This window comes from Bos indicus, chromosome 11, assembly GCF_029378745.1.
Source record: "Bos indicus isolate NIAB-ARS_2022 breed Sahiwal x Tharparkar chromosome 11, NIAB-ARS_B.indTharparkar_mat_pri_1.0, whole genome shotgun sequence".
NCBI classification, from domain to species: Eukaryota; Metazoa; Chordata; class Mammalia; order Artiodactyla; family Bovidae; genus Bos; species Bos indicus.
The window spans coordinates 10197681-10219857 of NC_091770.1; the positions used below are offsets into that span (position 1 = coordinate 10197681).

At 45.1% G+C, this 22177-nt stretch overlaps 1 protein-coding gene across 3 annotated transcripts in view; it reads left to right on the forward strand.

Annotated features, from left to right (window-relative positions):
• Window positions 1–2989: 2989 nt before the first annotated feature.
• Window positions 2990–22177, forward strand: part of SLC4A5 (solute carrier family 4 member 5) — a 138034-nt gene continuing 118846 nt past the window's right edge. Inside the window, exon 1 of one of the 3 annotated variants that reach the window (XM_070798418.1) lies at window positions 2990–3279. The gene's annotated coding sequence lies outside the window, so the exon portion shown is untranslated. Of the gene's footprint in view, window positions 3280–13208; window positions 16535–22177 lie in introns of those variants that run through there. The other 2 variants (XM_070798420.1, XM_070798419.1) reach the window with 2 other exon arrangements.

Sequence of the window (22177 nt, forward strand, 5' to 3'; positions counted from 1 at the left end):
TGATGATGAGCTTTGCTAGGGAAATGTCTGTGACACCATGGGGGCAGAAGTCAGAACACAGTGGCTTGGGAGGGAGTAGGTAGTAGCAAAAGGAAACCAAGTTTAGAACATACTGTCAGGATGGTTGGCTGAGCACAGACTCAGCACACACCAACATTTAGTATGTGATAAAGATAGTAATTTGAACCGGTGGGTAGAGGGTACAAAGTCTGATAAACGGTGATGTAACACTTGAGAAAAATGGTAAAGTGAAAACCTATCTTGTAACATATATCAATTTAAAGTCCAGAGAAAACAAAACCAGAAAAGAACTAAAAGAAAATGTAGGTGTACATAAACTTGGGGATAGTTAAAGCATTTCTGAGATTGACAACAAACCTAGGAACCTTCAAGAAAAATATGGATAAATAGGGCTTTCCTGGTGGTCCCATGGTTAAGAATCCACTTGCCAGTTCAGGACAACAGCTTGATCGCTGTTCTGGGAACATCCCACATGTCACAGGGCAGTAAATCCTGTGCACTCCAACTACTGAGCCCATGTGCTCTAGAGCCTGGAGCTGCAACAAGAGAAGGCACCACAGTGGGAGAGTAGCTGCCCCCCGCTCGCCTACAACTGGAGAAGCCTGCCCAGCAATGAAGACCTAGCACAGCCAAAAATAGATAAATAAAAATTTTGAAAAGAACGAATGACAAATGATAAAAACAGAAAAATATTTACAATATTTTTGTAAAAGGAAAACCGAGTTTAGAATAAAACGGATTCCTATAAATAAATAAGGAAAAAGAAATAACCCAATATAAACATGGATATGAGACAGTCACAAAAATTCAATTGCATTAGGGGTCAACAGAGGCACAGGTAGTACAAGCCCACTGAGTAGGCACTAGACACGAGGAGGAAAGCACTTTGCTGCCAGAGCACTTCCTTCCCTATTTATTCCAGCAGGAAGGATCCGCCCTGCAAACCTGTTCCCTTTGTGTAGCCTAGAGGAAAAGCTGCTGCTGCTGCTGCTGCTAAGTCGCTTCAGTCGTGTCCGACTCTGTGCAACCCCGTAGACGGTAGCCCACCAGGCTCCTCTGTCCGTGGGATTCTCCAGGCAAGAACATTGGAGTGGATTGCCATTTCCTTCTCCAATGCAGGAAAGTGAAAAGTGAAAGGGAAGTCGCTCAGTCGTGTCCGACCCTTAGAGACCCCATGGACTGCAGCCTACAAGGCTCCTCCGTGCATGGGATTTTCCAGGCAAGAGTACTGGACTGGGGTGCCATTGCCTTCCCATATCTTCTTGTCCCCTCCCCAACCCTAGATGAAGCTCACCCTCAAATTCCTGTAAGAAATAAAAGACAAAAATGAAAATTAGAAGCTAAAATAACCTGAACTAATGTCCAAATGGTCTAAATAAAACCTGGGTAGGTAGAAACCAAAGGGTTTTGCCTGAATGCTTTGCAATAATGTCTCCATTGGTCTTTCCACCTGTGCTGTGATCCACGCTGAAGCCAATTATTCCATTCTTGTGCAAAGTCCAGTCCCACATTCCTTTGAATTCAGACACATTTGCTGATGTTTATGTCTCTCTCTAGGATGGCCAAGGTTTACAGGCCCAACCCCTTTTCTCCCCAAACTTGCCCTGTGCCCGGGAAACCACCTCCATGTTCCCAGGGTACACTGTTTTCTTCCACCTCTCAGTTCTTCATTTCTATGGCTCCTTCCCTCTGTCTCAAATATGCTTAGAAGGCAAGAAATGACCATTTGTGAAATGAATTAATTCTTCAAACAATGTGGTTTTTCTTTTACTGAACACCTTCCTCCCTTTGAGCTCCTTTATGGGCCTCCTACTCTTCTGCTTGTGAATTTGTCTAATCTCTGGCCTGCTGGAAACTCCCTAAGGCCTGAGACTATGTTTCTTCTGGGCTAGGCTCTCCTGGTCTGCCTAAGCCTGACTGTTTCCTTTGGCACCAGACTCTCAGTGCTCAAATCAGGAAAGTCTCAGGCAAATTAGGATGAGTTGGTCACTGGAGTCTTGCTACTCTTCCATTCCATGGATTGTGAAAAGAGCTAGGATGTACTGTTGCAGGGATGGCTCAGCCATGGCCTCCAAAACACATTTTTTCATCATCTCCTGCAGGCAGGACTAGGTCAAAGAGTGTGGTTTTTCCACTGAGAGAAAACGTCACATGATCTAAGAATAAAGTGAGACTAAACCAGCAGATAAATTTCCTAAATGAAAGGGAAGCAAACCCTGAAATACAAGTCTGAAGACACAGAAAATCCACAAGAAGGGCCTGTGAAAGAAGAGGCTTGGAGTTCATCTTCCAAAGAAGCTTCCAGCCCCTGCTCGTCCTCCTATGAATCCACGGGCAAGTATTGCATTCTCTGAGCCTCAGTTTCTGTGTCTACAAAGATTGGGGATGAAAATGCTGTTCTGGCAGGACCATTGAGGGAGTTAAAAAAGGGAAGATATGTGTAGTACCAAGCCTAGCACTTGGTACCTGGAGATGCCAGAGACTTCCCAGCTTGCTTTCCACCTCCCCCATCCCCTCTACTCGCCCCCCACAGCCCCCGCCCAAACCAACTGATGCCTGGCCTCCAACTTTCTTCTTTTCTTTTCACTTCCCATTCACTGTCTCTCTTCTCTCCAAGATTCCAATCCTCTACTTATTGCTCCCTCATCATATGTTTCCTAAATCCAAAAAAGGAATTAATAAGATGAGGGCGAAAATCAGCATAAAACCTAGAAAACTCGGAAAGTATGAAACATTGCTCTTGCAGGGTTTGGCTTGTTCTGTGGTTTTCCTTGTCTGTATCCTTCTCCAAAGAGTCATGAACTGGGGTTTGTAGAGCTGCAGTGGCCGTGGGATGTGGAAGATTCTCATCTCCTTCATCTCAATCCTGTGGCGAGAAGAGGCCAACGGCCTGACATCTTTCCTGAGGATTGCCTGTTCTCCTGGAGTAAATGCCTCAGCTGGTCCTGTTGTGCTTGGACAAGCTAAACCAGCAAGTAACAGGCCTCCCTAGGACATGCTGATTAGATAAGCTGATGAGGACCATGGAAGACACAGACAGTAGATTAAAAAACATAACACGAACGTTACTTTTACAGTGTTGATGAATAGACAAAGACTTTTTGGTTCTAAAGTAGTTGGTTGGTGAGGCAGTAGAGGAAGGGCTATTTTAATAGCAGAGGTAGAAAAAAGGAGTGGTGGGTGGGTTCTAAGGTGGCAAGACCCACCTTAAAGGGACTGAATTCAAGGACCCAGGAGCAGCGGGCCACTGCAGAGTGGGTGAGTAGAATGAATTTTAAATATATGGAGTTACAACTTGGTTGTAGGTTTTGGTTTGGGGATGTGAGTGAATGAACTGGGTAGTCTAGGCAGAAGTCCCCAGCCCACTGAGGGTCAGGTGAGAATTTTATTGCTTTTTGCTAAAGATCTGGGGAAGACAGAGAGAGCAAAGATAAGGGGCAATCTAATTGTTCAAATTAATCTTTATCTATTACAACACATTAAAGGACAAGTAAGAGAAGGACCAGTTTATCCAGTGTTGTTTTCTGCGCTCTCGTCTCTGCCTTCAGAGAAGGGATCATGTATGCGTGTGTGCATCTGTGCAACATCGGACTTCTACAGTAAGGGGCTGAGATCTACCCCTAATTATAGTCTCTGCATGGAAGCCCGTTTTTAATCCGTGCTTTTCAGCCATGGAAGTCACAGTGGTTGGTCCTGTGCCTATTTCATACTTCTTCCTGTTTAGTAAGGATTATTTACAGCCTTTTTGGAGGCTCCTAAGAATCCAGGAAACATGGAGCTTGTATAAAAATCCCCACTTGAACTAAGCTTTCCTAAGAGAGGCGTCCTTTTACAATGGACCTGCTGCTTTGGCTCTTGAGGGGGTAAGAAAGAGGGCACGCGTGAGGGGCCAAGGGGTGAGTCCACATCTCTCTCCCTTGATGGAACGGGCCGAGTTGTTCTTGTGTATCAGGACCTCTGGAGATCAGATGGCTTTCCAAAGTGTCACCCAGCCCTTGATGAAATTCTGCCTTAGAAATCAGACCCCTTGGCTCTGTGGGCTTCTGTCCCTGAGAACGTGTGTTTCCCTCTCTCTCTAACCAGGCATCTTGGAATTTGGAACTGAGCTGTGAGCTCAGGAGCTGAGGGGTTTCCTCAGGAGTACCCTAAAGACCCACCAACTATGGTCTTTCTCCCTCTCACCCCTCCAGCTTGTTTTTTTTCTTTACCCCCAACTGATTTTGGATGGTCCAGTCTAAAAAGAGTCATCTTTCCCCATCAATTACAGGCACTCAGTAAGTGGTTTGTTGCTTGAATGAATGCCTGCTCACTCTCCCTTCAGTCAAGTTCATTTTCCCAGAGAGGCAGTAATCAAGTACTTGGACTTAATTATGGAGACACTCATACATCTCTTTTTTCCTCCCTACTGTGAAGCGGGATGGTGGCCAGGCCAACAAAGGAGGTAACTTCAGCACGAGTGATGCCATCACAAGAAACAGCAGAGTGTGTTCTCCAGTGTTACCATTCCCCAAACCAGAATCAACTGGTCTTGGCTTTCTTTTTCTCAACCTTCATTGTAGGAAGGATTGCTTCTTGAGCTATTTGAGATCTACTTTCCTCTCTAAAGAACTGGGTTCTGTGTTTATTTTGATTTATTTTCTCAAAAGTACATGACTGGGATGATTTTTATATAATCTTGAGGACAGGGGCCCTTTAGGATTCTCCTAATCAAAAATGAATCCAGCTTGGTTTGAGGCTTAATCAGGCACTGAAATACTCACTTTTGTATCATAGGTCATGAAGTGGGTCTGACTCACCCTCCTCTTGTGTTTTAGCCATCATCACCTTAATCCAGTACAAGAACAGCCCTAACGGAGAAATAGAAAATGACCACTCACACCTCCTTCATCCCTGCTTCTTTTACCTGAAGTCTGGGCAACCTGCAGCATCATTTTATATCAGACTTCCTAGAACACAGTCTATCTCTTTAGGAAGAGTCATTTCAGCTCGATCAGGTCTTGTCACTCGCCTGCTCTGTGCTGGGTACTGTGTAAGCATACTACACAAAGTAGCCTGCTGCTGCCTCATATGGGGTCATTTCTCTTGGTTAGCAATTCAGTCAGCAGTCATTTCAGGGCCTTCTGTATATATGCAAGGCACTTTGCTAGGCTGTGGGGGCAGCATGAGGATGAACAGCACATGGATCTTGTCTTCAGAGAGCTTACAATCTAGGGGGAGAGGCAAGATACATGTGTTTCAATTAACAACTGGAAATAATATTGTGAATAAGCATGGCTCGTTGAATAAAATCAGAAAGTAAGTTGACTTCTGCTTTTTGTTGCTTTTCAAAATTTATTCTGTATGTTTAGAGCTTGCTCTGCCACTGGATAAAATTTAGACAAGTTACATGATTGTTCTGGTCCTCTTTGGTCTGATTTTAGTAATGATAATGTCCATCCCAGTAGTAACCCAAACTTCCGTTGCAACTTAAAATTGATGCTTCTTTCCAGTCCCAGCTTGGCATTGTTAGAGAATAGAAGCCTACAGCAGTTGGTGGTCTGGGTGGGGAATCTCCTCCTCCTCACTTCTATAGTACCAGGGATCTGCAACCCCTTCAAGATTGTTGCTGGGGGAGGGAGAAGAGGGAGAAGGGGGAGAATTCTGTCTACACATTTATGATTTCCAGCCTCACTAGGCTCCTCAGTGGAATGTGGTGATTCGTTTACATATCCCTGATCTGACCCCACTGTTGTTCCCCACAAAGGCCAACCTTCACCAGCCCCCTCAATATCTACCCTCCAACATTCCTCATGGAGAATGTCTATGTGGTGCGGCGGAAATTTCCTCTGCTTTTACCCTCACTGAGCACCTCTTCCCTTCCTGTTTCTTTGCTGTCTTAGACGAAGCTGCCCTCCTCCCCAGGTTCTGGCTCAGTCTGTCACGTGTGCTGTGTGCTGTGAATCCCTCAGTCAGCAGAACAGGATAAACTGGCATGGAGAATGCCAAGAGCTGGAGACCGAGTCCTTTTTCAACAGGGCTATTCTTTGTTGTGGCTCATTCAATACAGCTTCTCATAATTAATCCCTGCATTTAATGTAACTCCAATCAAAGTAAAAAAATGAATATTTTATTATTAAAATTATGTAACTGTTTCTTATGATAAAATGTTCATGATATAAAATTTCCCATTTTAACCATTTTTGAATGTACAATTCAATAGTATTAGTTCAGTTCAGTTGCTCAGTCGTGTCCGACTCTTTGAGACCCCATGAATCGCAGCACGCCAGGCCTCCCTGTCCATCACAAACTCCCGGAGTTCACTCAGACTCATGTCCATCGAGTCAGTGATGCCATCCAGCCATCTCATCCTCTGTCATCCCCTTCTCCTCCTGCCCCCAATCCCTCCCAGCATCAGACTCTTTTCCAATGAGTCAACTCTTCGCACAAGGTAGCCAAAGTACTGGAGTTTCAGCTTTAGCATCATTCCTTCCAAAGAAATCCCAGGGCTGATCTCCTTCAGAATGGACTGGTTGGATCTCCTTGCAGTCTAAGGGACTCTCAAGAGTCTTCTCCAACACCACAGTTCAAAAGCATCAATTCTTCAGCGCTCAGCTTTCTTCACAGTCCAACTCTCACATCCATACATGACCACTGGAAAAACCATAGCCTTGACTAGATGGACCTTGGTTGGCAAAGTAATGTCTCTGCTTTTGAATATGCTATCTAGGTTGGTCATAACTTTCCTTCCAAGGAGTAAGCGTCTTTTAATTTCATGGCTGCAATCACCATCTGCAGTGATTTTGGAGCCCAAAGAAATAAAGTCTGACACTGTTTCCACTGTTTCCCCATCTATTTCCCATGAAGTGATGGGACCAGATGCCATGATCTTCGTTTTCTGAATGTTGAGCTTTAAGCCAACTGTTTCATTCTCCTCTTTCACTTTCATCAAGAGGCTTTTTAGTTCCTCTTCACTTTCTGACTCTCAAAAATACAATATTTAAAAAATCACAAAAATTATAAAAAATATATATGAAATTTGCTTTAAAAATAGAGCCTTTTTTTTGCAAAGTAATAGGTTATAAAAATGAAAATTAAAGGAGTAATAAAGGACTTAAAATTTTTTAAATTAAATAATGATAATAGTAAAAATATATCTAGGAATTTCTCTGGAGCTGTTGAGGGCAGTGTGGGGTCAGTTCAGTTTCAGATAGTACCTTGTTCCAGCTTATGCTTCTTCTTAAGGTCTATAGGCCCCTTCCAATATAGTCGGTGCTAACTATAGGGTTTTAATCTGTTGCACCTGTCACTTCCAAAGCGGTTCCCTCTGTTTATTTTGGCTTCTTCTGCAAGTCTCTTCAGTGTCTAATTTCCACCCTGAGACAAGGTGAGGGGCAAAGGTGGTCACTTATTTAGGCTCACTTTTTCAGTTGTGCTGCAGGGAGGGAGGAACACTGCAAACAAATACCAGTGGCTGTGTGGGGAGTGCTCGCAGTGTTTGAGCCACACTGGGTTTGCCCCCACTCACAGTGTGCATGCTTTCCTGGTCTACACTGCTCAGGCTCCAGGTTGCTCTGCAGGGGAACTCTCTCAAGCGGGCCCTGGGTTGCGTGCACTTCCCAGGTCTAAGCTGCTCAGGTTCTGGTTCTTGGGTACTCCACAAATGCACAGACTTGGTTGGGCATGCGTTTTGTGTCCTTCCCAGGTCCGAGCAGCTCAGGTGACATGCTGAGCACACTCTCCACAGATGGTCGGTGCGTCTTATCACCTCCCCTGTCCTAGCTGCTCAGTTTCCTGGGTGCACAGCAGGAGCACCATCTCAGGGGTGCCATGCGCCTCCTCTGGGGAGCTGATCTCTGGCTGGACCCTCCTGGCAGATGTCAACCATCCAGGATCCCAGGAAGACTTGGTTAGCAACTGGGAGCCTGCTCACAGTTTGGCAGAGGATGCCGTCTCTGGGGCTGAGATTGCCCCTCACCTTCTGGCCCTGGCTGTCACCTGCCTGCCTCTCTGCCTCGGGTGGCAGGGGTGGGGGGAGGAAATTGGCCCCCCCTGGCTAGCTCTCCTCTGGTATTCGCTCAGTCCTTTGTTCTGTGAGCAGGCTGGCAGTGCCTTAGGTTAGAGGTTTTTGCAGGAAAGTTCTTTCTCTCTCTCTCTTTTTTTTCTCTCTCTCTTGCTATCCCACGGTTGGGTTGCTATCTCACGTTACCTCCCTCAGATTGTCCTCAGGGCATTCAGGCCCGAACCTTGCCCTAAGCAATGCAGCCTGCACCTCCCTGTTCAGCCCTTGCTTGCTGGTGGCAGATGCGAGCGTCTGGGCTACTTGTCCACTGGGAGTTGTGATTAGGCGTGTAATCTGTGGGTTTTATTTATTTATTTTTTTCTCCCGGTTATGTTGCCCTCTGAGATTCCAAATCTCCTCAAAGACCCGCTGGTGAGAGGGTTTCCTGGTGTTTGGAAACTTTTCCTCTTTCACGGCTCCCTCCCTGGGACGGGTCTCCATCCCTAACTCTTTTGTCTCTCTTTTTATCTTTTATATTTTGTCCTGCCTCCTTTCGAAGACAAGGGGCTGCCTTTCTGGGTGCCTGGTGTCCTCCGCCAGTGTTCAGAAGTTGTTTTGTGGAATTGCTCAGCATTCAAATGATCTTTTGATGAATTTGTGGGGGAGACAGTGGTCTCCCCGTCCTATTCCTCTGCCATCTTAGGACTGTCCCTAGATTCCTTTTTATTTTAATTGTGTTTATATATTGTTCTTTGGAAGGAATGATGCTAAAGCTGAAACTCCAGTACTTTGGCCACCTCATGCGAAGAGTTGACTCATTGGAAAAGACTCTGATGCTGGGAGGGATTGGGGGCAGGAGGAGAAGGGGATGATAGGGGATGAGATGGCTGGATGGCATTGCTGACTCGATAGACGTGAGTTTGAGTAAACTCCGGGAGTTGGTGATGGACAGGGAGGCCTGGCGTGCTGTGATTCATGGGGTCGCAGAGTCGGACACAACTGAGCAACTGAACTGAACTGAACTGAACTGATATATTTTTGTAAAGATAAGATTGAAAATTCAATAGGAATAAAAAGGTATACAGTAGCCAGGCCTGCCTCCACATCTCTTGTTAGCTGCCCAATTTCTATCTCCAAACGCAATCAGTGTCCATTTCTCCTACCTGCTCCCATGGTCATAACTTGCCATTGCTTTTAACTTGTGCTACTCCATGTCTGAAATACTCTGTGTCAACATCCTACTCTGACCCCCACCACTGTCCTCTCAGCTCCACACACCACTTCAACCTCACCATGACCCCTCTCATCATGCAGCACCTGCCCTTTTTCCTGTCTGGGTGAGATTGTAGGCCCTCCCGAGCTTCACTGGCTCACAGCCTCCAGCCACATCCGCCTAGAAATCCTTACTTTCTGTTTCATAGCACCTCGCTCAGAGTTGATCAGCCTGTGGGATCGCTCATTTAAAAATTCTAAGCAGGGATTTCTTAAGTGGTCCAGTGGTTAAGAATCCACCTGCCAATGCAGGAGACATGGTTTCAGTCCCTGATCCGGGGAGATCCCATGTGCTGTGCGTGGAGCAGCTAAGTCCATGGGGCCACAGCTACTGAGCCCAAGTGCCTAGAGTTGGTGCTACTGTGATGAGAAGCCTACACATGGCAACGAAGAGCAGCCCCCACTTGCCTCAACTAGAGGAAGACTGTGCACAGCATAGAAGACCCAGATCAGCCAAAATAAAAAAAATAAATAACAGTAAAAGTCTTAAACAGAGTAACCAAAGAACGTATTGCTTAAACTGAATCCCTTTTGAGGATGAAAGTGGACATTGCTAATAATGAAGCCAAGACAGCAGGGCAGATGGTGCCTGTCCAGGGCAAATTAGGATGCACGGTCAACTGCAGTCCTAAGGGACAATCACATTTAATTTCAGAGCAGAGATAAACACACTGAGTCCAACAAATGATTAAATTTCTGCCTTTGCTGCCAAGCCTTCTCCTCTAAATGTAAATTTTAAAATAGTGAATTTCCCCAACATTGTTTTCTTTAAAAAATTCTATCCTTTGGAATACGAGTTTCAGCTCCTAAACTCAACGGTGTTAGAAACATTAGTTTCTAAAACTCTCTGTCTATATTTTTTAAAGGTGCTGACATTTAACCCCTGTTGGTTCTGAGTGTCCCTCATGTTTTCCATTTTGGGGTTGGAGTGGGACACACTGCAGGGTTCTAGACTCCTAGGGACTTCCATCAGTCCCTACACTTGATGTTGTTTGTTCTTGTTCCATATAGTCCTGGTTCACTGGTGCCTGACTGTCACTGGGGAGCTCCCCCTTGTGTTTCCACGTGGCCTTGAATGAGGGCCAGCAGATAGCCTTGCTCTTTCTTATGAACATCCTCTCCTACACTTCAATCTGGTTAGCCAGGAGTCTTTTCTCTTCCCCTAAAGGAAGAGGCTCTTCTTGTTTCTGCTTTCTGCTTTCACACATGCTCTCTGAGGCAAAGCATGGAGTAGTCTGGCTATTTGAATAGGGGAAAGAAAAGGAGGCAAAGAAAATACCAGGCTGGAGGAGGAATTGGCTCATCTGAGGAGTGGTTTTGTAGGGGTCTCAAGTTGGCCCAGGTTGCCAGAGCATTGTCTCTTGGCTCAGGAAGTACAGTCTAGGGGAGGGGAGGCGTGGCCTTGCTCTGGGTCCCACTTGGGGTCTGAGGGATGAATTCCTAGGTACCCACAGTTCCTTTGTGGTCTCAATCATTCCAATCAAGTTTGCCAAATGATGGCTCCAGTGGCAGTTCTGTCAAGGGCCACACACACACACACACACGCACACACACACACACACACGCACACACACACACACACACACACACACGCACACACACACACACACACACACACACACACGCGGGTTTATAAATGCTGCCCACCACCACTGTCAGGCTTCCCAGGCGGTGCTAGTGGCACAGAACCTACCTGACAATGCAGGAGACATAAGAGACGCAGGTTCGGTCCCCGGGTCAGGAAGATTCCCCTGGAGGAGGGCGTGGCAACCCACTCCAGTACTCTTGCCTGGAGAATCCCATGGACAGAGGAGCCTGGAGGGCTATCGTACATGGGGTCGCAAAGAATCAGACACTACTGAAGCGACTTAGCAGCAGCAGCAAACTTAAGTACAGGACTGCCATCTGCTAAGCCTTCATTCTTCCCTAGGAAACACGTCCATCATTCATAGTCCCTAGTAAGGTCAGCTTTCACCAGCCTCCAAGCAGGACCTCCAGAGGGCAACAGAGAGCAGGCACAGAGGAGAGAAAAGGACTCTGGTTGAGAGCTTGCTGTGGGATCTTGGCTCCTGGAGAAGTAACTATGATAGCTCCATTCCTGCAAACTGCCAGGAATGTCACTCCCCACTTCCTCAGAATATACATGTATAACCTTCCTGAGAGTGTAATAATTATAATAATATTCCTAGTCAATACTAATTATTTCCTGTGGGCCAGAAAGTGAAGTCACTCAGTCGTGTCTGACTCTTTGCGACCCCATGGACTATAGCCTACCAGATTCCTCTGTCCATGGGATTTTCCAGGCAAGAATATTGGAGTGGGTTGCCATTTAACAGTGACCTAAAATTTTATATGTGTGTGCTAAGTTGCCTCAGTCGTGTCCAACTCTTTGAGACCCCATAGACTGTAACCCACCAGGTTCCTCTGTCCATGGGATTCTCCAGGCAAGAATACTGGAGTCCGTTGCCATGCCCTCCTCCAGGGGATCTTCCTGACCCAGGGATCAAATCTGTGTCTCTTTTGTCTCCTGCAAAATCTGCCTTTTGTCTCCTGCAAAATCTCCAGCCACTGCCTAATCTGGGCCTTGTCTCTTTGGGCATCTCAGCTTCCCATTAAGATATCTACCATATTTTTTTTTTGTCCTCCTGTACAGACTTGTCACTATCACAGTTCTCTCCTTGATCCTGGATACAGTTTGAAAGCAGCTAAAGTTGACAAGAATCTGGGGCAGCCAGTCTTGCACCGCCTGCCAAATCTTGGCACAATCTGAGAGCCAAATGTTATATATACTGGAGTGAGTCTTGCCTATGGAGAATTTCTTATGGGTAAAAGTTCTAGGTAGGCCAGCTGGGGCCTTGAAATGCATCCTTATTCACATTAACACAAGGACCTGAACCTTGTAGGCCTCTCCAGGGTAGGAGGCTTGTTCTTGCTTCATACTTTGCCCCCCAGGCCAGGACCCTGTGTCAACCTGTTTAAACCCTGCCATATGTTAAACCCAGGTTGTGTTCGGATGGTATCTGGCCAACAGATGGAAAGGAATCTGTCCCTGTGAGTAGCTACCCCCTCTGCCAGATCTCTAAAGAAAATGGAAGCACAGAAGTCAGAAGCTGAAGTTACTAAGAATCTCTGTCCCTCCTTCTTCCTCGTAGAGCCCAGACTAGGATGGGTCCATGTGGAATGGTCTTTTGGCCTGGGTTACAGACCACCTGGGCTTCCCTGGTGTCTCAGATGGTAAAGAATCTGCCTGCAGTGCAAGAGACCAGGGTTTAATCCCTGGGTCTGGAAGATCCCCTGGAAAAGGGAATGGCTACCCACTCCAGTATTCTTGCCCAGAGAATTTCATAGAGGAGCCTGGCGGGTTACAGCCCTTGGAGTTGTAAGGAGTCAGACGTGAGTGAGCAACTAACACTTTCACAGACCACCTAGAGCCCAGACCAGAGGGGGCTGAGCTCTATTGATATCAGCACCATTGCCAACTGGGGCCAGTTAATTCTTTGTTGTGTGTGTGTGTGTTGGGGGGGGGTGTCTTGTGTACCCCTGGCCTCTGCCCACTAAAGCCCAGAAGTACTCTCCTCCCAGGGTGAGAAAGAAAAATGTTTTCAGATATTGCCAAATGTGCTCCCCCGCAGGGTGGGGGGGATTGGATAACTGTGACTGAGAACCACTGGGTCCAACTTTTCCCTTCCCTCTAAGCTGATGCGTGGGTCTCTGCAGTTACCACTCTGCTGGGGAGGAAGGACCACAAGTCCAGGCACTTATCTTAGAGCTTAAAGCCAGCTGGGTGAACCAGTCTCTTTGGAAGTAACATGGAGAGAGGCCAGATGGAAGGGAGAGGAGAGCAAAGGGTTGGCCACATCTCCTCTTAACAGTTTTTGGCTCACAAAACTCAATCATGGGGGAGGGCAGGGATGGAATTGGCCAGAGGCATCACGGGGCAAGTCTCCCCCTCTCTCCCCATTCTCACTCTCCTCCTGCCCCGCCCCAACCCGCCACTCTGTGTATTGCTTTTATTTTCTTCCCCAGAAGACAGGATTTCCCCTAGGATGAAAAGGAGCTCAGTGCTAGAGGAGAAGGCTAGTGGGTGGGCTGATCTAGAACAAGAGATTGGCAGGGCAGGAGCCAGAGGTTAAGGGTGTCCCTGAGGGAAGAGTGAAGGGATTCATCATGGGGTCCAGGGAGCAGGGAATAAATGAAGTCGTGAGGTGGAGACAAAGTGGAAAATGTGAAGACTTGAGGTCTTCATTATGTTGAGAAGCAGGAAGGAGGAGAGTCAGAGATCAGGAAGTTGTTTGTTAACATTTTGTTTTTTCTAGAGATACAGACTCATAGGAACACAGGATGTTAGAGCTCGAAGGAAACTTAGAGACTGTTTGGTCCAATCAACTCCATGCAAGCTTTCTTATTAATTCAGCAGCATTAGAATTTGAGAGTGATAGTTGTTCCCAGTCTTTCTCTCTATGCATGGAATCAAATGAGAAATAAGATACAAAGGTCAAACCTCTGGAGATTAAAACAACTTCATAACAGATAAAGCTGATTAGAGAATTTGTTTGGAATGAACAGCCACAAGCAGGCTTCCTAACTCATGCCCCAAGAATCAAACTTCTCTTCGCAGCACTGGAAGACTGTACGTGCAGGACAAGAGCTTGTCCCGGGAAACTTACTGCAAAGAGAGGAGGAGAGGAGGGCAACGCAGGCCTTCTCTGGTGCAGGCAGGTCTCAGAAGGATCTGAGCCGTGGCACATGCCCATTTTATTCCCCAAATTCATCAGGCTCATGAGCCATTCCTCATTCACTAAGTTGTTGTTGTTGTTCAGTTGATCAGCTGTGTCCGACTCTTTGTGACCCCACGGATTGCAGCACTCCAGACTTCCCTGTCCTTCACTATCTCCCAGAGTTTGTTCAAATTCATGTCTGTTGAGTCAGTCAGTGCTGCCATCCAAACATCTCATTCTCTGTTGTTCCCTTCTCCTCTTGCCCTCAATCTTTCCAAGCATCAAGGTCTTTTCCAGTGAGTCAGCTCTTCATATCAGGTGGCAAAAGTATTGGAGCTTCAGCTTCAGCAACAGTCCTTCCAGTGAATATTCAGGGTTAATTTCCTTTAGGATTGACTGGTTTGATCTCCTTGCAGTCCAAGGGACTCTCAAGAGTCTTCTCCAACACCACGGTTCAAAAGCATCAATTCTTTGGCGCTCAGCTCTCTTTATAGTCCAACTCTCACATCCATACATGACTACCGGAAAAACCATATCCTTGATAAGATGGACCTTTGTTGGCAAAGTGATGTCTCTGCTTTTTAATATGCTGTCTAAGTTTGTCAAAGCTTTTCTTCCAAGGAGCAAGTGTCTTTTAATTTTGTGGCTGCAGTCACCATCTGCAGTGATTTTGGAGCATCCAAATATAAAGTCTGTCACTGTTTCCATTGTTTCCCCATCTATGTGCTATGAAGTGATGGGACCAGATGCCATGATCTTAGTTTTCTGAATGTTGAGTTTTAAGCCAGCTTTTTCACTCTCATCTTTCACCTTCATCAAAAGGCTCTTTAGTTCTTCTTTGCTTTCTGCCGTTAGGGTGGTATCATCTGCATATCTGAGGTTATTGATATTTCTCCCAGCAGTCTTGATTCCATCCAGCTTGTGATTCATCCAGCCTGGCATTTCACATAATGTACTCTGCATATGAAAAAGCAGGGTGACAATATGCAGCCTTGACATATTCCTTTCCCAATTTTGAACAAGTCTGTTGTTCCACATGTGGTTCTAACTATTGCTTCTTAACCTGCAAACAGGTTTCTCAGGAGGCAGATAAGATGGTCTGGTATTCCCATCTCTTTAAGAATTTTCCACAGTTTGTTGTGATCTACATAGTCAAGGGAGTAAAGAGGTAGAGAGGTGAGTGGAGAGTACTTTTCTTAAAGATACAGAAAAGACAAAAGTTCCTACTTTGTAGGGAAGAATAAAATAATTGGATGGGAAGAAACGAGTTCCCCTTAACAAGCTACCATTTATTAAGTACCAATTCTGCTCCAAGAAGACTGAAACCGAGAGAGGTGAAGGGTTATCTCAAGGTAACACAGCTCTGGGGACAGAATAAGGTTCTCCAGATTCCTAATGTCAATACTCTGCCATTTCATACTTGTAATGACAGGAAGTCAGTTATGCAGATGACACCACCCTCATGGCAGAAAGTAATTTTGTGTGGGTTTTCTCTAGCCGTGGCAAGTGGAGACCCCTCTCTAGTTGTGGTGCTGGGCTTCTCCTTGCGGTGGCTTCTCTTGTTGCTAAGCGTGGGCTCTACAGTGTGTGGGCTTCAGTAGTTGGCACATGGACTCAGTAGTTCCAGCTCACAGCATTGGAGCTCAAGCTCAGTAGTTGTGGTACATAGGCTTAGTTGCCCTGCAGCTTTCGGAATGTTCCCAGACCAGAGATGGAACATGTGTCTCCTGCACTGGCAGGCAGATTCTAACCACTGGACTGCCAGAGAAGCCCCACCTTGGAATATTTTATGAAGATTGTGGTAGAGATACATAAACATAAGTGCACATGTCTATACAAAAACTCATTGACCACAAGTACACATTGCTGTAATTTTTAATCCCTAATCTAATAGCTGCAGATTTAGGTACCTGCAGTGTGATAAGATCCATTTTATTGCATCTCAGCAGTCCTCAAAGCTTTAATGACCCAACAGTTGAATATATTCAAGTGAGCTGTAATAATGGTGACAGCCAGTTTTGCTCACTCCAGTATGCATTCCAGACACAGGCTTCTGCAGGATCCTGGATGTGCTACTACCTGCCTAAAAAGTGGGAGGCTGTGGGGCAGAACTGGGTCATCTCTGAGGTCCTTTAGACTTCTACTTCTCAGAGAGAACTCAAAAGGATAGAAATTATTCAGAGAGATAAGCCAGCATTTCGAAATCCAGGCTGAAACAACACTGCCGTGCAAAACCACCAAGTTAAAATCTAAGAAGAAACTTAGAGCAAAGATGTCTGCCTATGATCCTGGGCGCTCTGTTCAGACCCTGCACTACCCTGGTCTGTCAACCAACCAGGCATCAGAAGCCTGCAGGAGTGTCCCTTCCCCCACCCTGGTCACATGGCTGGCTGCCACTGAGCCCCACAAGTCAATCTCCAATGCCCCAAATACTGTTCAGCCTGGAAATCACAGAGCGTCCTTCTCTCCACCTAACAGCAACAGAACAAGTAACTCTGGCCTCCCTGAAATTTGGATTGTGGTTTCCAGTGCTAAGAGCTTGAAGGTAAGTTTGCAGTGTGGAGCTTTAGATAGTACACAAAGCTATGCAGATAAGGGAAACATGCTTTACAGAATGACCACAGAGTATTTAAGAGTGACCTTTACACATACTGAGGAGAAAAAGATGAGAGCTGAATAAATCCTCCAATTGAGCACTGAATATTTGCTTTTCCTTAAAAAAATTATAGTGCATGTCATCTTGGTGCTTTGAGTTCATTGGTTTGGGGCACAAAACCTCACACCAAATGAACAGAAATGACAGGAGACTCATTCTTTCTGACACGCTGGTGAGTTCTTTTTTGTTCTCATGTGGTGAAACCGAGGCTTTTTCTTCCAGGCAAATAACTTCCTATTGTTTTTGCCAAAGTTACAAGACTGAAATATTTATGAAGTAAGGAAAAGCCCTGAGACTTGCCTCTTCCCCAGAAAACTATGGGAAAATAGATCGCATCTTTTAACGTAATATCTTGGGATAGAAACTGAATAATGGCTAGTCTACTTACATTAGACATTTCTGTTGTTAGGTTTTGGATAAACCTGGTTATGTTACTGGAAGTTTGCTTACGGATATTTTGTTCCTTGTTTTTCTTTCCTCTCCTGGGACGTGCACAGTTGGGGTCTGCTAAGCCCAGAGGCAATTGATAACCTATCGATTGTGAAGATGGCCTTTCTCTGGCTTCTAGCTTAGTTTTTTCAGAAGTCCAGTACGACCCCATGCCATTCTTGTCAATTCAGTTCACAAAAGAAACCCTGATGAGCCCTTGGAGAGGTCCTTTTCTTAAATACTTTAGGCTATCAGAGGGGTTCATTGGATCCCATGTTGGGCAAGTCCCATGTTCTTAGCTGCTGCTGCTGCTAAGTCACTTCAGTCGTGTCCAACTCTGTGTGACTCCATAGACGGCAGCCCACCAGGCTCCCCCGTCCCTGGGATTCTCCAGGCAAGAGTACTGGAGTGGGGTGCCATTGCATGTTCTTAGATATAAGGTCAAATGGCTTAAAATATGGGATAGGAGGAAAAGCTCCTAAAAGACTGATCTTTTTTTTTAAAAGGCTGACTTTTGATTAATGTGGCACAACCCTTTTTTATAGTTAGTTTTTTTTTTTCCTTCAGGAAATATGAATGTCTAACTTCAAGGATTTATTATCACATTTTGCCCTTCTTCCCTAATAAACTAGTTCTGTTTGTTTGCAGTGTCTAATGCAAATATCTGGAACAAAGTAGATTTGTTGGACTGAACGGATGAGTCCTTGTGGAAGGGAGGTGGGGGTGGGGTTGGAGGTTGGGAGGTGGGAGATGCGGGGTGGGGTGAAGGGGAGTGTTTAAATGGCAGGTGATTCAATCACCAGGGTTTTGAAGGTCAAAACACACTGTTGGCCCCTAAGACAGGCTGTATCATCACCTCCTTGCTCCAGTGGACATGAAAGCTGTTGGGCAGGGACCCTGATGTTCACTGGTGTGACACTCCGGTCCTTAGCCTTACAGGCTTAAGGCATTGATTTGATCAGTAGGGTTTTTATTCTCAGGCTTCCCAGTTGTGATTGCACACTGGTGGCAGGAGCAGTAAAGTGGACTGGGGCCTTTAAGTGACAATGGACAGAAGAGAATTTGGTCTGATCCCTCACTGTAAAGCCATGCTCACTCCCAAGACAATCTATCGTCTAAAGAAGGATGAGAAGACAATGGTGAGCTAGTTGCACAGTGGAGGGGCTGGTATAGGAAAAACTGCTGTTACAAGTTCTTTCACTAGCCTAAATACTGCCTGCTGAACTGCTGTGTTCTAACACCATTCCTCTGGCAATGTATTGAGGGATTGTTGTACTGGTTAATACTTTTTGGATGCAAGTAACTAAAATCAACTGAAGTTTGTTGTAGTTCAGTCTCTATTGTTCAGTCTTTGAGACCTACAGCATGCTGGGCTTCTGGTCCTTCACTATCTCCCAGAACTGCTCTAATTCACTTCCACTGAGTCAGTGATACTATCTAACCATCTCAGCCTCTGCTTCCCCCTTCTCTTTTTGCCTTCAATTGTTCCCAGCACTGAAGAGAAAGGGGGCTTAGTATAAGGCCATGCGGAAGTATTATGATTGGGACCTAAGAAAGGGTCTGGAATTCAGAAGTGGAAGGCTTCTTTCAGACCCCCTCTATCTCTTGTTTCTTTGCTTGTCTTTTTCCCTCCCCACCTCCATCTTTCCCTCCTTGTCTTTCTTCCTTTCATGGGTCCCAGAATCAGAGAATCCAATTTGATTCTTGGCTCCACCATGCCTGGCTCTGTGACTCAGGAAAATTTACTTAATTTCCATTTCCAATCTATAATGTGGGGATCAAAACTATGTACCTCACTGAATTTTAGTCAGGGTTAAATGAGATTATGAAAACAAAAATATTTAGCAATCAATTAATATATGTTATATGAAATGGTGGAGATAGAACTTCTGTTTCAAAGTTTAGGTCATGATTGGAAACTATTATGATTAGCCATGTAGCTGCCAATCAGAGCACTAGTTAATCTAAACATTTTCCATATGGTCAACACTCTGCTTGAGTTGTTTTAAAAGGATGGCTTTTTTTAAAGATGATCTGGGGCAGCCTGGGTTCTTCTACTACTGTATTCTCCTGGAAGGGAGCTTCTCTCAGACTGTGAGGAAGCAGGATCCAGCACAGAGGAGGTGAGGACAGATTGGTCTCAGCCAGTGCAGAAAGGTAGGCATCTACCTGAATCTAAGCCACATTATAGCTCCATACTTCTGTGGCTCTGGAGAGTTTTCACCTCTATTTGCATCTGATTGTCCTTTTGATTTAATCTTTGCTTGGTTTCTAATCTGAAAATCCATAGACCGTGAAATATGAAAAACCATATTTTTTAAAACATGTTGGAAAATTCTTACTTCATTTGTATTATTCAGAAACTGTTGACTGTGTCAGAAAGCCAGCTCAAAATAAAGGGAATTTATCAGCTCAACACAACTGAGAAGGCCAGTTCAGAATTAACTGACTTAGGTAGTTACAGTTTTACAACTTTGGGAGTTGCCTTTTTTATTTCTTTTTCTTGGGAATGGTTTTGATCACCACCTCCTGTACAATGTCCCGAACCTCCATCCATAGTTCTTCAGGCACTCTGTCTATCAGATCTAATCCCTTGAATCTATTTGTCACTTCCACTGTATAATGGTAAGGGATTTGATTTAGGTTATACCTGAATGCGGAGAAGGCAATGGCAATCCACTCCAGTACTCTTGCCTGGAAAATCCCATGGACGGAGGAGCCTGGTAGGCTGCAGTCCATGGGGTCACAAAGATTGGACATTTACTGAGCAACTTCACTTTCACTTTTCACTTTCATGCACTGGAGAAGGAAATGGCAACCCACTCCAGTGTTCTTGCCTGGAGAATTCCAGGGACGGCAGAGCCTGGTGGGCTGCCGTCTATGGGGTCGCACTGAGTCGGACATGACTGAAGCAACTTAGCAGCATACCTGAATGGTCTAGTGGTTTTCCCTACTTTCTTCAATATAATTCTGAATTTGGCAATAAGGAGTTCATGATCTGAGCCACAGTTAGCTCCCGGTCTTGTTTTTGCTGACTGTATAGAGCTTCTCCATCTTTGGCTGCAAAGAATATAACCAATCTGATTTCAGTGTTGACCATCTGGTGATGTCCATGTGTAGAGTCTTCTCTTGTGTTGTTGGAAGAGGGTGTTTGCTATGACCAGTGCGTTCTCTTGGCAAAACTCTATTAGCCTTTTCCCTGCTTCATTTTGTACTCCAAGGCCAAACTTGCCAGTTACTCCAGGTTATCTCTTGACTTCCTACTTTTGCATTCTAGTCCCCTATGATGAAAAGGACATCTCTTTTTGGTATTAGTTCTAGAAGGTCTTTTAGGTCATCATAGAACCGTTTGGCTCAGTCTGGCTCAGCTTCTTTGGCATTAGTCATTGGGGCATAGACTTGGATTACTGTGATATTGAATGGTTTACCTTGGAAAAGAACAGAGATCATTCTGTCGTTTTTAAGATTGCATCCAAGTACTGCATTTTGGACTCTCTTGTTGACTATGAGGGCTACTCCATTTCTTCTAAGTGATTCTTGCCCACAGTAGTAGATATAATGGTCATCTGAATGCAATTCACCTATTCCAGTCCATTTTAGCTCACTGATTTCTAAAATGTTGATGTTCATTCACTCTTGCCATCTCCTGTTTGACGACTTTCAATTTACCTTGATTCATGAACCTAATATTCCAAGTTCCTATGCAGTATTGTTGTTTACAGCATCAGACTTTACTTCCATCACCAGTCACATCCATGACTAAGCATTGTTTTTGCTTTGGTTTAGCCTCTTCATTCCTTTTGGAGCTATTTCTCCACTCTTCCCCAGTAGCATATGCAGCACCTGCTGACCTGGGGAGTTCATCTTTCAGTATCTGTTATGGTCTTCTTGACAGACTGGAACCTGGGGACAGGAGTCGACCTAAAGAAAGCGAAGAAAAGAAGGACGCGGGGGACCCAAGTCTCTAGTGGAGCAAGGGTACTTTATTCATGGCAGCATGTGCTTATATATTGTTATACAAGGAAGCTTTAGGCAGAAAGATAAAGTTGAGCGAAAAACACCGGAACCAGACACTTAACAACGGTAACTAAGGGAATAACAATAGTCACAGGGCCAGAAGACAATCCATGTATTGGAAATAGGAACATGACTAAGTAGTTTTACAGAAAAGTAAAAAGGTTCCTGAAAGGGATCCATGTATGCATTCCACCTCATGACCTCAGTCCTGAGAACTGCATGCAGCTGTGCTCGTTCCTGTTTTCCAGGAACTGATAAGGAACAGAAGGCCCTTGAGAAACAGAAAGCAACATATAGGATTCCTTAAAATTAAACATTCCCTGATAATTCCTCCTTTTTTATTATTTTTGTTAAAAAGGTCCTGACCAATTGAGTTTGTTTAGTTTGAACAATACTTGTTGAAAGGCATCAGTTCAGTTCAGTTCAGTCACTCAGTCGTGTTCGACCCTTTGTGACCCCATGAATCGCAGCATGCCAGGCCTCCCCATCCATTACTAACTCCCAGAGTTTACCCAAACTCATGTCCATCGAGCCGGTGATGCCATTCAGCCATCTCATCCTCTGTCGTCCCCTTCTCCTTCTGCCCCCAATCCCTCCCAGCATCAGAGTCTTTTCCAATGAGTCAACTCTTCGCATGAGGTGGCCAAAGTACTGGAGTTTCAACTTTAGCATCATTCCTTCCAAAGAATACCCAGGACCGATCTCTTTTAGAATAGATCTCTTTTAGAATAGAATGTTCCCCATCTATTTCCCATGAACTGATGGGACCAGATGCATGATCTTCGTTTTCTGAATGTTGAGCTTTAAGCCAACTTTTTCACTCTCCTCTTTCACTTTCATCAAGAGGCTTTTTAGTTCCTCTTCACTTTCTGCCACGAGGGTGGTGTCATCTGCATATCTGAGGTTATTGATGTTTCTCCCGGCAATCTTGATTCCAGCTTGTGTTTCTTCCAGCCCAGCTTTCCTCATGATGTACTCTGCATATAAGTTAAATAAGCAGGGTGACAATATACAGCCTTGATGTACTCCTTTTCCTATTTGGAACCAGTCTGTTGTTCCACGTCCAGTTCTAACTGTTGCTTCCTG